The following is an 18,104-nucleotide window of genomic DNA, read 5'->3' as shown; positions in this document are numbered from 1 at the left end:
GGGAGCAACACACAATCTGTTCTATATTTGGATGGGGGTTGGAGGGAGGGAGGAGATGGGGAGGGGAAGGGGAGGGAGGTTTGTAATTTATTGATTATGTATTTTCTCAGAGCTATCATTGTACTTTGGCTTCCCACACATGCCCATTAGACCCCCATTAGAGATCCACTGTCCCACCCAACCCCACCCAAGCCGAATCTTGGGGAGAACCTAGATTTGACCAATTGGGATAGGAGACAGCAGGTTCTGCAGAACATGGACAAAATTTATTTAAAAAAAAAAAACCCAAAACCAAAAGTATAAAAAGAGTTGAAAGAACTGGAAATGGTAAGAGATGGTTAAAACTGAGACTCATAGTGTGACAGAAAAGAAAGGAGGCTACGGGCTCCTGATGGAAGGCCCTTAGGTGCACCCCTGAAGGCTGACAGCTGCCTCTCACCTCTTCACTTTCCATGCTTCAGTTTCCTCAACTGTAAAATGGGGAATATAATGGTACATATCTCTAAGGTTGTTACAAGAATTAAATGAGACAGTGCATGTAAAGTGCTAACTTAACACAGAGCCTGGCCTCAGGCCTCAGTGGAAAAGTTCAATAAATGTTAGCTGCTGGTATTGTTATTCTGATTGGGATGTCCCTGCTTCCCCCCACCCCTGCCCCTCCTTGAACACTGCTAAGAAAGTGGGAAAAAGTCACCCACTCTGCTAGCACCCTTCCCCTCAATGCTTGGGAATAGTTTTTGCCAATAAATACATCTGTGGTGGAATGATTGCCTTGCTGGAATTCCCCTCCCAGAGTTGGAGGTCTAAAAGGTCTTGGCTGGACCAGGTGGACATGGTATGTGTGGTGTGAAGCTGGTGCAGGGCTGTGGCCCTGGCAGGGGCAAAGAGAGCCAGGCTGGGGGTGGCACTGGAACTGGGGTAGAGATAAGGCTAGTAGCCCCTAAGCCCTAGGATGAAGAGGGCCAGCACTCAGTGAGGGGCAGAGAGCAAGGGAAGACAAGTTTACATTCAAGATATCCTTCCTCTTCAGAATAAACAAGAGCCATGGGGATGGGGAGAGGGGCTGTAAGTGGGCCTGGACGTATCAAGCTGGGCAACCAGTCAGACCCTTAGCCTGGACGTATCAAGCTGGGCGACATCTCTGAAAGGGATCAGCAGAGAGGAGACACAGTTTGTTGTTAGTCACAGAGGAATAGCATCTCTTGATCAGCTACCCACTAACCCCTACTCTGATACCCTTGGAGCCTCTGCCCTCTCCTGGACCATCCCCACCCCCAATAGCTTGCAGCAATTCTAGGGGGCTGCTGGGCCAGGTGTCACCCACCACTGGAGAGGAAGGTGCCAGGACATACTCCCTCCCCACCCTCCCTGACCTTCCAGCAAGAGATCAGTGCAGGGTTGGGCTGCCTGGCTTCCTTCCCTGGATCTATATTTACTTGCTGCCTATCCCCAGCTGACCCCTCCTAGGCTGGCCAGGGCAGTTGCCAAAAGGCTAGAGAGCTATTGGGGCCCCAGCTAGTCCCAGCTGTCCACCTCCCACAAACAGCAGCTTCATGTTCCACTGCGTTAGCCCTGTCTTCGAGCTTGCCAGAAACCCATTCCCCACCTGATCCCAGAAGGCAGTAGGAAAATGTGAAGACCACAGAAATTAATCTGGATCCAACTTCCTGCCTGGCCTGAGGCCTAACTCCCCCTGTATTTCCTGCCCCTGCACAGATGCCCTGCTCGCCCCCACTCCCTGCATTTCCTCTCATGAAAACTCCCTTAATGTGAATTAACTGCCATAATGAGGGCCACTCTCTAGGGTGAACACAAAATAACCCCACTCCTCATAAGGGAATAATTTAAAAGAAGCAAAAAGCTCTAAACCTGGAGATATTCTTTCCAGGATTATCTACGAAAGCAAAACAACAACAACAACAACAACAAAAACTAGAAAGAACCCAAATTCTCAGAAATCAGAGAGCAGTTAGCAAATCACAGTAAATTACCCTATATCAATATAATAAATCACAGGCAGGACTTAAAAATAATGATGATGAAGCTGTCGGGCCAGCTTGATGCAATCATATGATCTGGGGTGTTTGAGGCCAAGAGGTTTGGAATTTCAGCTTTGTGATTTAGTAAGGGTCCAGACAAAGAATCTTCTCTCTGAGCTTAGTTTTCCCATCTGTAAAATGGAGATAATGACACTTCACAATGTTACTGAGAGGATAAATTGAGATCACAGACCTACAGATCTTAGCCCAGGGCTGGCATTTAGTGAGCAAAAGTTCATTCCTGTTACTTAAACAAGGCGTAAAGTAAAATAACTTGTCATGGTGACAGCTATGCACAGGAATAAAGGTTGGAGGCTTAGACAGAAAAAATGAAAATGTCATGGTAGTTATAGGGGATATTTCCTCTTAAGGGGACTTAGGTGCAGAAGGTTAAATTAACCATCCTCCTCAGTTCAGGCAGATTACCACTGAGCATTATTGCTTCCTTCCCTCTCCTTTCTTCTCCTCCTCCCCTTCCTCTTCCTTCCTTCCTTCCTTCCTTCCCCTTCCTTCCTTCCTTCCTTCCTTCCTTCCTTCCTTCCTTCCTTCCTTCCTTCCTTCCCTTTTGTCCTCATTCCTTATTCCTACTTTCTTCCCCCCATAGATAACCACTCAAACATGTTTAACGTGTTTCTTTTTGTGTGAACATGTTCTTGAAAATATGGATTATTGATATTGTTTTAAATTTATTATAAAAATTAATACATATACTAGAGATAATAATACAATAACCCCCCATATACTTATCTCCTAGACTTGATAATTATCCAGATTTTGCCTTGAAGTTTTGCTTAAATCTTTGCCCAAAATACATTGTCTCATCTTTCTCTTTTTTCCCTTTGTTGAACTAAGGGAAATCCCAGACAGCGTGCCATTTCACCCCATGTTCTTCAGTTATGCTTCCCCTCCAACACTGAACATTTTCCTACTGCAATGCCATCATCACTCCCAACAAAATTAGCAATAATATTTAATATCCCATTTATAAACAAATTTCTCAAAATATCTTTGCAGTTGGTTTTTCGTGTGTGTGTGTATTTCTTGTAGGCCTTGCTCTGTTGGTCCTCTTTTCACCCAGCACTATGGTTTTAAGGTCCAGCCAGGTTTCTCTATGAACATGGAGCTGCTTTAACTACTATGTGGTGCTCCATGGGGCATCCTGTGCCCTTGACCTCTCCACTCTCCCATGAAAGAATGCCCTGCTGTACCCAATTCCCATCCCACAAAACTGTGCTGCAGTGACATCCTCAGCCTTGTCTTCTTATGGATTTGGTGAGAATCGTTTTAGGTTATATACCTAGGAGCCAAGAGTGGATTTACTAGGTCATAGGGTATAAATATATCTATATCAGTTTGACTAATACAGCCATAGTTTTCTCAACAATGTCTGCACCAGTCCATGCTCCCACAAGCAGTGCAGGAGGTTCTTATATACCCATATGATTGACACTATCAAGCTGTCTAACTTTTGCTAGTCTGACTAAAGTATTATCTTGTTGTTTTATTTGCATTCATCTGATCACTAAAGAGTTTGAGCACCTCTGCATTTGCTGATTTGTCTTTAAGATTTCCTCTTATATAAAATTGTCTTTTCATATCATTTGGTCATATTTCAATTGAGGTGGATGCCTTTGTGGATGCTGATTTGCAAGAGATCCTGGAAGATTCTATCCTTTACTAGTTTTAGACCTTGTAAAAATATTCTCCCATTTTGTCATCTCACTCTTAACTTTGTTTACCTCACTGAACAGAAATCTTTCCTTATGATGTAATTAAATATACCCAAGAGCAAGAGTTTGAACTCGATTCAGTGGGCACTAGGGAGTCATTGTAGGTTCTTGAACTGGGGAGTGACATGATTTAAGTGATTCATTTGGGAGCTAAATACAGGAGGGACTGGCTGCAAAGAGGCAAATTGGGAATCGGCATGTAAGTGAGTTAATAGCAGCGGTAGGTGGACATAAGCCTCACCCTGGCAGGACCTCCAGTCAGCATGGGAGCCAGTTGTTAACAAGAGTGATGAGTATTTTGCAGGAAGTGGTGGGAGCAAATGGCGGGTGGGGTCACGCAAGTCTTCCCAGAGACAGACATTTGCCTTGACTCTTGAGGGAAAAGTAAGAGGCGGCCCAGCGTTGAGAGAGGGGAAATGTCTTGGGGGAATAAGGGTCTGGAAAATGGAAAACATCCAAGAAATATCCTGAAAATAAAGTGGGCAAAATTTGCTCAGTACAGTCAAGTGACATGGTAGAAAGCCTGCTGAGTGGCAGGCCACCTGGTGACCTCAGAAAGATGTATCTTTTCCAAGGACCTGGGCCCAAAGCCAGATGACAGGAGGTGAGGAAGGAAGGGCTGGTTAACAAGCAGAAGCAGGAGGTGTGGGCCACGGTCTGGGAGCTCGGCAAGAACAGAACAGGCAGACACTGTCCAGCTGACTTTTTTCCAAGATGGACCAGAGAATGCTTTGCAGGCTGAGAGGACACATTCATAGGCCTGCAACAATCTCTCTCTTCCTATAAAACATATCTTAATATTTTCAAGTTTCAAAAAGAATACTATAAAAAAGAATATTATAAAACACTTAAAATTATAGAACTATTTTATATAGAAAATTAAAGCCTCCAATAATCCCCCTCAGTAACCATTGTTAATAATTTAGAGTATAGTCCTCCAGATTTATTTATATGTGAACACTAATTTACATATATATTTTTAATAGGGCATATAATTTTTAAATAGAGTTTTGAATACATGAAGCAAAAATTGATGGAACTAAAAGGAGAAATAGATAAATACATAATCACAGTATAAAAACATAACCACTCTCTCAAAATCCATAGAATAAGTAAACAGAAAATTATTAGGGCTGAAGAACATTATCAACCTACTTAACATAAGTTACATTTTTAGAGCATTTCAATCAACAATAGCAAAATACACATTCTCTTCAACTGCACATGGATCACTCACCAAAATAGACCATGTTCTGGGCCATAAAACAAACCTTAGAAAATGTAAAAGAACTGAAATCATAGAAAGTATAATCTATGTCCACAACAGAATTAAATTAGAAATCAATAACAGAAAGCCATCTGGAAAATCTATAAATATTTGGAAACTAGGCAAAGCACTTCTCAATAACCCATAGATCAACCATGAAGTCATAACACATATTAGAAAATATTTTGAAGTGAATGAAGATGAAAACATATCAAAGTTTGTGAGATGCAATTATGTAGTGCTTAGAGGGAAACATAGTACTAAATACTTAGGTTAGAAAATAAGAAAAAATTCAATTAGTAATTTAAACTTTTATCTTAAAAAAAAAAAACTAGAAAAAGAAGAGTAAATTAGACCCAAAGCAGGCAGAAAGAAGAAAAATAATAAAGATGGAATACAAATCAATGAAATGGAGAAGAAATAATAGAGAAAATCAATAAAACCAAAAGCTAATTCTTTCAGTGAAAAAGTCAGTAAAACCTCTTACTAGATTTGCCAAGAAAAAAAGAGAGAGAAGAGACATAAATTATAATAATAAAAATGAGAGGACAACACTATTGACCCTAAAGACATTAAAAGAAATACTACAAACATGAACATCCATAAATTTTACAACTTAGATGAATTTAAAATTCCTTGGAAAACACAAACTATCAAAACTCACTCAAAAAGAAACAGAGACCGAACAATAACAACAAAACAGCCCGATTTGAAAATGAGCAAAGCGCTTGAATATACCTTTCTCTAAAGAAGATATATAAAGGGCCAATAATCACATGAAAAGATGTTCAACATCATTAATTACTAGAGAAATACAAATCAAAACTATAATGTGATACCACCTTATAACCATTAGGATGACCACTATCAAAAAAAGAAACAGAAAGTGACAAGTGTTGATAAGGATGTGGAGAAATTGGAACCCCTGTGCCCTGTTGGTAGGAATGTAAAATGGCATTGCAATTATGGAAAACAGTATGGTAGTTCCTCAAAAAATTAAAAATAGGATTACCACATGATCCAGCAATTCCACTAAAGAATTGAAAGCAGAGTCTCAAAGAGATATTTATGTACCCATGCTCAGAGCAGCATTATTCACGATAGTTAAAATGTAGAAGCAACCCAAGTATCCGTCAATGAGTGAATGGATAAGCAAAATGTGGTAGATACATACAATGGAATATTATTTAGTCTTAAAAAGTTAGGAAATTATAACATATGTTACAATATGGATGAACATTAAGAACATTACAATAAGTGAAATAAATCAGTCACAAAAAAGACAAAAGATATGATTCCACGTGTATAAAGTACTTAGCACAGTCAAAATTATAGAGACAGAAAGTGGGATGGTGGTTGCCAAAGGCTGGAGGTGGGAGGAATGGGGTCTTATCATTTAAGGGTACAGAGTTTTCATTTTTCAAGATGAAAAGAGTTATGGAGATGAATGGTGATGATGGCAGCACAACATTATGAATGTACTTAATACCATGGAATTATACACTTTAAAATGGTGAAGATAGTAAATTTTATGTTAAATGTATTTTACCACAAAAAAATTGGGGAAATAATAAGTTAAATAAAATAGTATAGCAAAGGGGGGCAGGCAAAAACAGAGAACAACAAAAAGAAATAGAGGATTTCTGGTTTTTGACTCAGCATGTAAGAAGCCCAGAAGTCATCACTCTATCCTAAAAACAAGTAAAAAGCTAAACAAACTGGAAAATCAACTCTTATGTCTACTAGAGAAGTGAGGTCACAGGGCAAACCACTGCCCCCCACATTGGACAGACAGCCAGATACAGAGAATCACAACATACCTGAGCAGAAACCGCCAATGGAACCAGGACTGGGGAAGGAAAACCTGAACTGTAATTGACAAATTGCTGGAGGCTTAGTGTGGACATCGCTGAGAGTTAAAAACTCCAGGGAGATCTAGTCATAGAGTGTCCCCAAACTTTTGTGAGTGTTATCTTCAGGAGCTCTACCAGGTCCTTGCTTTGAATATCAGAGAAAAATCCCCTCATGCTTCTGACAGGGGGAAGGGAAAAGGAACCATATAAATGGATAACACCAGAGCATTCTGTTCCTCTTAACAAGGTTTGCCCTCAGGAGAAACAATTTTACCTAGGTTTTATCAGATCTTAACCTAACTGGAAAGAGAAATATCTAACTCCAGTCCCTTGTAGCCATCCTGTCTCACCCAACTGGGAAAGAAAACTAAGAAGCACTGGTGAAGTTCACAGTCTAGGGGGACAGGCTCACTGAAAGACTGAGACATAATCTTTGAACAATAGAATGCTCCTTCACCCCCACATCTCATCTCCACATTACTAAAGATCAATTTACCACAGTTCCTTTTACCCAGTACTTCATATCTGCCTTCCAGCAAATAATTACAAGGCATGCTAAAAGGCAGAAAACACAGTTTGAAGAGGCAGAATAAGCATCAGAACCAGAGTCAGATATGGCATAAATATTGGAATTAACAGACTAGAAATTTTTTTTAAGTATGATTAATATGTTAAGGGATTTAGAACAAATAGATAACATAAGCAGGGAGATGGAAATTCTAATAGAATCAAAAAGAAATGCTGGAGGCCAAAAACACTGTAACAAATGAATGCCTTTGATGGGCTATTTAGCAGACTGGACATGGCTGAGGAAAAATCCCCGAGTTTGAGAATATGACAATAGAAATTCCCAAAACTGAAAAGCAAAGAGAATAATAATTGAAAGAGAGAAATGAAACAAAACAAAATAAAACAGAATGCGCAAAAACTGTGTGGTAACTACAAAAGGTGTAACATACACATAATAGAAATATTAGAAGGAGAAGAAACAGAAACAATATTTGAAGCAAAATTATTGAAAATTTTCCAAAATTAATGTCAGACAGTAAATCACAGATCTGGGAAATTCAGAGAACACCAAACAAACAAACAAAAGAAACCTGCACTTAGGTATATCATATTCAAACTCCAGAAAATTAAAGATAAAGAAAAAAATCTTAAAAGAAGCCAGAGGGAAAAGATCCTTATCTATAGAGGAGTGAAGAATTATGTTCAACTTCTCAGAAGCCATACTAGCAAAAAGAAAGGAAGTGAAGTATTTAAAGTGTCAAGAAAAAGAAAACCAACCTAGAATTCTGTACCCTGTGAAATTACCCTTCAAAAATGAAGGAAATATACAGACTTTCTCAGACAAATGAAAATTGAGATAATTTGTTGTTAGTAGCCCTGCCTTGCAAGAAATAAAAAGTTCTACAGATAGAAGGAAAACGATAGGTCAGAAACTGAGATCTATACAAAGAAAGGAAGAGAACTGGAGAAGGAATAAGAGAAGGTAAAATAAAAATACTTATTTTTATTATTCTTAATCGATTTAACATAACAGTTTGTTCAAAATAATAATAGCAACAATGTACCTGATTCTCTCTGTGTATATATAGTATTTATCATTTATTTATTTATTTATTTATTTATTTATTTATTTATTTATTTATTCATGCCTATGCATAAGTGGAATGAAAGACAGCAATGATACAAGGCACAGGAGGAGGGAGGAATTAGAAATATTTTGTTATTATAAGGTACTTGCACTATCCATGAAGTGATATAGTGTTATTTGAAATAGACCTGGATTAGTTTTAAATATATATTGCAAACTGTAGGTTAACTACTAAAAAAAAGTGGGGAAAAAAGTATAATGATATGCTAAGAAAGGAGAGAAAATAAGTTTATATAAAATACTCAGTTAAAATCACAAAAAGCAGAAAAAGTGTGGAAGACAAAAATAGAAACAAAGAACAAGGGCAACAAATAGAAAACAGTAACAAATATGGTAGATATTAATCCAAACACATTAATAATCACCTTAAACATCAATGGTCTAAATACATCAATTAAATAACAAAGATTATCAGAGTGGATCAAAAAACAAGATCAAATGATATATTACCTACAAAAAAACCCACTTTAAATATAAGGACACATATGATTCACATTAATGGGATGGAGAAAGACCATGCAACACTAATCAAACAAAAGCGGGATAGCTATATTAATTTTAGACAAAGCATGAGTATAAAATTTTCAGACAGATAACTATATTAACTTCTGAGCAAGGAAAGTTAACAGGGGTAAAGAGTGGCATTAATTAGTGCTAAAGGAGTCAATACTCCAAGAACATATATCAATCCTTAATATGTTTGGACCTAAAAACAGAGCATCAAAATACAGAAGGCAAAAACTGATACATCTACAAAGAGAAATAGATGACTCCACTATTACGGTCGGCGACTTTAACATCCCTCTACCAGAAATAGATCGATCCAGCAGGCAGAAAGTCTGTAAGGACATAGTCGACTCAACAGCACTGTGAATAAACTGTACATAATTGACATCTATAACCTACTCATCCAACAACAACAGATTACACACAGATTCTCAAATGTACTTGGAACATTCACCAAGATATAGCACATTCCGGGCCATAAACACACTTTCACAAATTTAAAAAGTTAGAAATCATACAATGTCTACTTTCAGATCACAATGAAATTAAACTAGAAATCAATAACAGAAAGATAGCTGGAAAATCCTCAACTACTTGGAGATTAAATAGCTCACCTTTAAATAATACATAGGTCAACAAAGAAATCTCAAGAGAAATTTTTAATTATTTTGAACTAAATAAAAATGAAAATACAACTTCTTAAAATTTGTAGGATTCAGCAAAAGCATTGTTTTGGGGAAAATTTATATCAAATACATATATTAGAAAAGATGAAAAATCTAAAATCAATAATCTAAACTTCTACCTTAGGAGACAAGAAAAAGGAGAGCAAATTAAGTCCAAATTAAGCAGAAGAAAAGAAATAAAAATCAAGGCTGAAATCAATGAAATTGAAAATAAAGAATTAACAGAGAAAATAAACAAAACCAAGAGCTGGTTCTTTGAAAAGATAGATAAAATCGATAAGCCTGTAGCCAAGTTAATTAAGAAAAAAGGAGAGAAGACAAAATGCTATCAGAAAAGAAAAAGGGGATCCCATAGGATAATACAGGAATATTATAAACACTTCTATCCCCACAAATTTGATAACCTAGATGAAATAAACCAATTCCTCGAAAGATGCAATCTGCCAAAATTCATACAAGATATAGACAATCTGAATAGGCCTATATCTATTAAAGAAATTGAATCAATAATTAAAAGCCTTCCAAAATAAGAAGCACCAGGACTGGATGGACTCACTGGTGATTTATACCAAATATTTAAGGAAGAAATTATACCAATTCTCTACATTCTCTTCCAGAAGATAGAAGCAGAGAGAATATTTCCTAATTCATTCTATGAGGCCAGCATTACCCTAATACCAAAACCAAAGACATTACAAGAAAGAAAAACTATAGGTCAATATCTCTCATTAATAGAGATGCAAAAATCCTCAACAAAATATTAGCTAATTGAATTCAACAATATATAAAAAGAATTATACACCACAACTAAGCAGGATTTATCCCAGGTAGGCAAGGCTGGTTCAAAAATCAATTAATGTTATCCATCACATGGACTGATTAAAGAAGAAAAATCACCTGATCATATCAATAGATGTATAAAAAACATTTGATAAAATTCAATACCCATTCATGATAAAAACTATCAGTATACTAGGAACAGAGGGGAACTTCCTCAATTTGATAAAGAACATCTACCAAAAAAATGTACATTATACTTCCTGGTGAAAAACTTGAAGTGTTCCCACTAAGATTAGGAACAAGGTAAGTATGTCCTCTCACCACTACTTTTTAACATCCTAGTGGAAATCCTAGTAATGCAATAAAAGGAGAAAAGAAAAGATATACTGATTGAGAAGGAAGAAATAAAACTGTCTTTGTTTGCAGATGACATGATTGTCTATGTAGAAAATCTGAACATACCATCAACACCAACAAAAAACTCCTGGCCTGGAACCACTAAATGATTATAGCAAGGCTGCGGGATACACGGTTAATATACAAAGGCAATTGCTTTCCTATATATCAGGAATGAACAAGAGGAATTTGAAATTAAAAACACATTATCATCGGAAGAAGTGGCTGCGAGTGCCAGAGCCGGTATGGTGCATCCACTGCCCAGAGTTGGGGGCTGGGACACCCAGAGAAGCAGAGAAGCCATGGCCTACCACGGCTTCCTGTTGGAGTCCACCAGCTGCAACGCCTGGAACAATGACCCCTCGCAGATTGCCATCTGCCCCAACGACCCCGGGAGTTGCACATCTATGAGATGCTCAGGGCCAAGTGGGTCAAGGTGCTTGAGCTCAAAGACCACAATAGGGAGGTGATAGGTATTGACTGGGCCTCTGAGAGTAACCGCAGCATTACCTGCGGCACAGACAGCAACGCCTGGAGTGGACACTGAAGGGCCACACGTGGAAGCCCACGCTTGTCATCCTACAGATCAATAGTGCCTCTCACTGTGTGTGCTGGGACCCCAATGAGAACAAGTTCGCTGGCGGCAGCGGCTCCCACGTCATCGCCATCTGCTATTTTGAGCAAGAAAATTGCTAGTGGGTGTGCAAGTACATCAAGAAGCCCATTCGCTCCACTGTCCCCAGCTTAGACTGGCATCCCAACAACGTGCTCCTGACCGCAGGCTCCTGCAACTTAAAGTGACAGATCTTCTCAGCCTACATCAAGGAGGCGGAGGAGCGACCGGCACCCACTCAATGGGACTCCGAGATGCCCTTCGGAGAGCTGATATTCAAGTCCAGCAGTAGCTGCAGCTGGGTGCATGGCGTCTGCTTTTCAGCCAGTGGTAGCCGCATGGTCTGGGTCAGCCACTATAGTACTGTGTGCCTGGCCGATGCCGACAAGGAGGTAGCGGTGGAGACTGGCCTCTGAAACGCTGCCGCTTCTGGCCCTGACCTTCATCACAGAAAACAGTCTGGTGGCCGCAGGCCACGACAGTTTTCTGGTGCTTTTTACTTACAACGTGGCCATGGGGACGCTGAGCTTCTGTGGGCAGCTAGATGTGCCCAAGTAGAGCTTGCAGCGCGGCCTGACCTTCCGCGAGCACTTCCAGAACCTCGATAAGAAGGCCCTCTCCGAGGGCAGCGCAGCGAGTGGGGCGATTCTAGACTGCACAAGAACAGCATCAGCTGGGGCAGGGCCAAGGCTCACAGTTCTGCACTACCAGCATAGCATGGACCGCGGCCTGGGCATCTGGGATGTGAAGAGTTTGGAATCAGCCTTGAAGGACTTCAAGATCAAATGATCTATGAGGAGAACATTAGACTCACCCCAGCTGCTGGGGGAGGGGTAAGGGAGGCTAAGGCTTGCTTTGCAACGTGTTTCTAGGGTAACCGTTTGAGTCTCCACAGGGGAGAGGGGGGGATGGGAAGTTTTTCTTACCTATTGGAAGGAATACGTGCCTTTTTCTTAAAGAAATACTTCACTTATTGTAAAAAAAAAAAAAAAAGTCCCCAAAGCACTCTGCTGGTCACGAACTGTTTCGAAACTTGTAAATAATAAAAATGCAATTGTAAACACCGACATTATCATTTACATTAGCACTGAAAAAAATGAAATACTTAAGTATAAAGCTAACAAAATATGTATGAGAACTATGGGAGGAAAACTATAAAACTCTGATGAAAGATATCAAAGAACTTAATAAATGGAGAGATTCCATGTTCATTGATAGGAAAATTCCATATTGCAAAGATATCAGTTCTTGACATTTTGAACTATAGATTCAAAGCAATCTTAATCAAAATCCCACCAGGTTATTTTATGGATATCAACAAACTCATTCGAAAGTTTATACGGAGTGGCAAAAGACCCAAAATAGCCAATATAGTATTGAAGAAGAACAAAGTTGGAGGACTGACATTACTCAACTTCAAGACATACTTTGAATCTGTAGTAATCAAGATAGTGTGGTATTGGCAAAAGAATGGACAAATCGATCAATGGACCTTAATAGAGAGGCCAGAAACAGATCCACATTAATTTAGTCAACTGATCTTTGATAAAGGAGTAAAGACAATGCAATGTAACAAAGACAGTTTTTCAACAAATGGTGCTGGAACTAAACATTCACATACAAAAAAATAATAATAATCTAGACATAGACCTTATGTACTTTACAAAATAGAAAACTAACCCAAAATAGATCATAAACCTACATGTAAATCACAAAACTATATAACTCCTAGAAGATAGCATAGTAGAAAACCTAGATGACCTCCGATGTGGCAATGACTTTTTAGATATAACACCAAAGGCATGAAAGATATAATTGATAAACTGGACTTTAGTAAAATAAAAAACTTCTGCTCTGTAAAAGACAATAGCAAGAGAATGAGAAGACAAGCCATAGACTGTGAGAAAATATTTGCAGATTAAAACAATGAAAAAAATAACAACAACGATGAGCTATCATTACACATTTATTCTAATGGCCAAAATCCAAAAACACTGACAACCCTATTTGGCAATAGCTATTAATGTTCAATACATTTATATCCTAATCCAAGAATTCCAACCCTGGAAGTATACGAAGGAGGAATGAATGTATATATCCACCAAAACTTATGCACAAGAATGTTTGAAGAAGCTTTATTCATAATAGTCAAAAACTGGAAACAACCCAAATGCCCATTAGAAATAGAAAGGATAAATTGTGGTATATTTATACAATGGAATACTAAATAGCAATAAAAATTTTTAAATTACACTCAACACTATAAATCAATCTCAGACATAATGTCGAGATGAAAAAGAGTACATATTGTATGATTCCACATACATCAACTCCAAAAAACAGGCTAGACTTTTTTATGGCAACAGAGCTCCGAATACTGGTGACATTTGGAGAATATTGACTTTGAGTGAACTTGCTAGATGTTAGAGATATTCAATATCTTGATTTGGGTGGTGGTTACATGATACATATATGTATACACACACATATGTATGATATGTATACTATGTATACATATGTAAAAATTCATCAAGCTATACACTCAAGATATGTATACTTTATTATCTGTAAGTTCTACCTCAATTAAAAATATATAAGTAAATAAGGAACAGTAAATCTGCCCCCCCCACCAAAAAAAAGGACAGGAAGAAGTCTTTATGTTACTATCTTAAAAATTTAAAAACAATATTTCCAATATGCATTAAAATACATAACTTTGAAAATAATATGTTCATCTGTACGCCATCTAAAGTTACTCCACATACACTAGGAATTCAATTACCACACTTCGGTTAACGCATTCCAGGCACAGTAGGTGTTCTATATGAGCTGGTGCTGGAATACTGGCCACCCAGGGAAGGGCTGAGGCCATGCGGAAAGCTCATAGCTAGGATTATGCCTTGTCACCAGCTCAGGCTGGGGCTGTGGAATGCTGAGGCTCTGCTCCAAGGCACAGGGCAGAAAATTGGAAGGGAGGGGAGGATGAATTGGGAAAGGAGGCAAAGAAAAAGCACCAAGGGCAGGTTCTCTTATGCTCTGGCCCAAAGCCCAAATCTTAGACTCCTGACCTCACCAGAGACACAATTGATAGAATACAAGCCAATTGGTTTCCAAGTGGGAAGAGTGCCAGCCATGATTTTTGCTGCCCAAGGAATGAAAAATCAATAATCATTCTTATGATTCATGTTCATCTTGTTTTATTCCAAAGCACTTTACCGAAAGGCCCTTTGGCCCAGCCAAGAAGTTCAGGGCGAGGAGCCAGGACACCTGGACTCCAGATCTGTGTGTGGAAGACTTGGAACTTTCTTGGAGTCTAAGTTTCTCCCACTAATTGTGACAAGTGACATTGTGGAGAATATTACAGTTTTACATATATTATCTTGCTTGACCCTCCAACCGTGGTGAGGAAAGCAGAGAATATAGCATTGCTATTCTAATTTTATAAAGAAACAGGAATCAGGTGAGGTTAAGAGACTTGATCAAATTCACACACTATTAACAAGGTGGGGAAGCTGGGACTTCTGACTCCAAATCCTTTGCTGTTTCCTGGTCAAAACAAGTAAGGCAGTCCCTGTCTTGATGACTTGATCCTACACAAAATGCTCCGTGTATGTTCCAAGGGCAGAGCTGGGTTTCTGGGGCTCAGACTTGTAAAAAGTTGGCGGCGCAGGGGACTCTTTAACAAAAATATCTAATGATGAGTCCAAATTCAGAACAGGGTCTTGGAGGAGCCCTGGAAATGAGGGGCCCTGAAGCTCCAGCTACATTAGTATTAAAGTAAATCGCCTCTTCTACAGGCCCTGCCCACTAAAAATCCCAGCACGCCAGATCTTGACAAGGTTTTTCTCCCTGTTTTTGAAACGTGGCAGATGCGGGCTGTAGAAGTCCTGGGAAAGAAATCCCATTTCTCCCAGGAGACAAGAGGAATTACAGCAACAGCAGCGAGGCCGTTGTGTGAGGAGGGAGAAGGCTACATGCCAAGGGAGAGTCCAAAGGGTCTAGTGACCCAGCTGGCCGACATGTGTGAGCAAGAGCAGTGTTGTGTGCGAGACTGGGAGCCTGGGAGCAGGAGCAATGGCGCTGCTCCGGGAACGATGGCCCATACCGTAGGCAAGCCTTTTGGAAGCAGGCATTCGTCTTCAGACTGTCTTCTGGCTCCCTGCGCCCTGATAAACCTTCCCCTCAGGAGGGGAGGCAGAGACAGACAACCACAGCCGACTTTTGTGGGAGGGTGAATCGTGGTCCCCGCCCAGGCCTTTCCATCTCCAGCCCGCAGGTTGCCGGAGTATGGGAGGCCTACGCGGCTGCTGCCCCGCTGCAGTTCCGGCGGAGAGGCTCGGGTGCCAGGCTCCCCTCGCGGCAACCCGCTGCCGGCGGGAGGGGGGTGGGGGCGGTGGGCAACACCCGCGGCCTGCTTTCCCAGGGCTGGCCGAGCCTTTTTGACAAGCTGATTGCGTGGCGGGGATTGGCTGATCCGGGCGTGACGCCGGTTAACAACAAAGGTGGAGTTGGAAGAAATTAGATTAAAGGAGAGAAAAAAAAAAATTAAAGGGGGAGCTGGCAGGGGACAGGAGGCAGAGAGCGAGAGGGAGATGCGCAAAGCCTGGTCTCCTGGCTCCGACTTCGCCCGGGAAGCCCCTTCCGAAAACCCACCGGGATTTTGCTCTCCACTCCAACCCTGGCCAAGCTACCGAAACCGGGGTGCGAGGGATGGCTGCCGCTTCATGGGGAATCCCAACTCCCACCCTGACAACCCTTGCTACGGCCCAGGGGGAGAACTTTTTGCTCGGACTCGTCGGATCCTAAACCCAGCGGAGGTGAGGGGCATCGAGAACGACGAGAGGCCCGCTCTAAAAACCCGGAAGGCCCTCACTGGGAACCGAAGTCCGATGAGGCGGGGGTGTCGCCCCGGTTTTCCAATGTGTTGCAAATCTAAGAGCTTCTTTCTTTCCTTTTTTTTTTTGTAACACCCCACTCCTTCTGTTCTCCGCTTTGGCTTCAGGGGTTGCAAAGCAAAGAGGCAATAAAAAAAAAAAAACAGACACTCAGACACACACCAGTGGCGACAGGGGAGAGTTGGAAAGACGCAGGAGAGAAGCAGGAGGCAGGAGGCAGCAGGGAGGGAGCAATGGGAGCGGGAAGCAGGCAGGTTCCCTCGCAAATCCCCCTCCGGCCCCACGTCGCCTCGCCAGCCCCGGCAGGGGAGCGAGGAGCCGGGCGAGCAGATGGAGGAGTGGAGCTCGCTCTAGGCAGCGGGCTTGGCCGGAGAATGGAGGAGCCGCCAAGCGACCGGCTGATTGGAAGAGAAACGCAGAGCGATGGAGGCGGGGGTAGGAGGACGATTTCTCTGCGGGGACTGGCGGCGGCGTACACGCCCGGGTCGGGCGCTGCAGAGCTTGGCTAGCTTTCAACCCGCGCTCGCCGGCTCCAGCCCCGCGAGCCCCCACCCCCAGCCCTCCCGGCGGCTCCGCAGGTGAGTGCGAGCTGGGGGCAAAAGACCCAAAAGTCTCAACACGCCTGCCCTGCCCAAAAAAAAAAAAAGAAAAGAAAGAAAAAAGAAAAGCATTTTTATTTTTATTTTCGTGCAGCCCCCAGCGCGGTGGGAGGGAGAGGGTGAGGCTAAGCCGCCCGGAGGAGGCGGAGGGGCCAGGCGAGGCCGGGGTGGCCCGGGAGGCGGCGGCGCCGAGGCGGCTCTGACGGGCGAGCGCTCGGAGCGGCGCCGCGCTGCGCCGAGGCGGGCGGGCGGAGCGGGGCGGGCGGAGCGCGGCGCGTGGGGCTCGCCATTAGCCGTCGCTCCGCTTCGCCATCTCGGGCTTTGTCTGGCGACTCACTGCCCCAGCGTCTGCTGCGGCGGAGCTGCGGCTCGGCTCTTCGGCCCGCCGCACCCCTAGGTGCCCCTGGCCCGCGCTCCCATTCACACGCTTGGTAAGTGAGCTCCGGCACCGCGGATTTCGGGCGAGAGGGGTTGCTGCGAGTGGCGGCGGCGCCGATCTCCATGCGCCCAGGCAGGCCTGGGGAGCCATGCCGGGCTGGATTGAACCAGCTCCCAAAGAGGCTCCTCCGCTGGAGCCCGTCGCCCCCTCGCCCTTTCCGGCGTGTAAGTAGTAAAGATTCCCCCCACCCCGATTTGCAGGAAGGGCATTTTGTAGGGGTAAATTTTTTTTAAGTTTCACGTGTGTGCTGCTCGCCAGCGAGGGGACAGCGAGGTAGGCGCCGAAGCTTGGCGCCGCGATCGGCATGCGTGCGCCCCAAGCCGGTGGCCACGCTCGGAGGATGAGGGTGGGCGCGGACTGGCCGCTCCAGGGGACGGGAGAGAGGAGTGGGCGAGAGCTGGCGTGGAAGCCCGAATCTGAGATGGGGAGACTTGGAGAAGAGCTCCGGAGCAGGGCTGTGGGCACCTCTCGAGCTTCCCCGGGTGCTGGGGGGCCCTTTAGGCACCCTATCTGCGGCCGCGCCTCGCGCCCTCTCTCCCGCGCCGGCTGAGCCTGCTAGTTCCCCCGCGGGTCTGGCGAGGTCGCTCTCGGCGCCCGCCCGCCGGCCTCGGCTTCGAGCCCCGCCGCCATCCGGGCGGCTGCG

At 42.6% G+C, this 18,104-nt stretch overlaps 1 protein-coding gene and 1 pseudogene across 3 annotated transcripts in view; both read left to right on the top strand.

Moving 5' to 3' along the window:
- The first annotated feature begins 11,217 nt into the window (after window positions 1-11,217).
- On the top strand, window positions 11,218-12,317 carry LOC120589283 (actin-related protein 2/3 complex subunit 1B-like; annotated as a pseudogene).
- Window positions 12,318-16,860: 4,543 nt separating this feature from the next.
- UBTF (upstream binding transcription factor) overlaps window positions 16,861-18,104 on the top strand; it is a 14,082-nt gene continuing 12,838 nt past the window's right edge. The window contains exon 1 of one of the 3 annotated variants that reach the window (XM_039846660.1): window positions 16,861-17,001. The gene's annotated coding sequence lies outside the window, so the exon portion shown is untranslated. Of the gene's footprint in view, window positions 17,002-17,295; window positions 17,454-17,606; window positions 17,626-18,104 lie in introns of those variants that run through there. The other 2 variants (XM_039846659.1, XM_039846661.1) reach the window with 2 other exon arrangements.

Source organism: Pteropus medius, unplaced genomic scaffold, assembly GCF_902729225.1.
Source record: "Pteropus medius unplaced genomic scaffold, Ma_sr-lr_union100, whole genome shotgun sequence".
Lineage (NCBI taxonomy): Eukaryota > Metazoa > Chordata > Mammalia > Chiroptera > Pteropodidae > Pteropus > Pteropus medius.
This window is presented reverse-complemented; position numbering and strand designations above follow the sequence as displayed.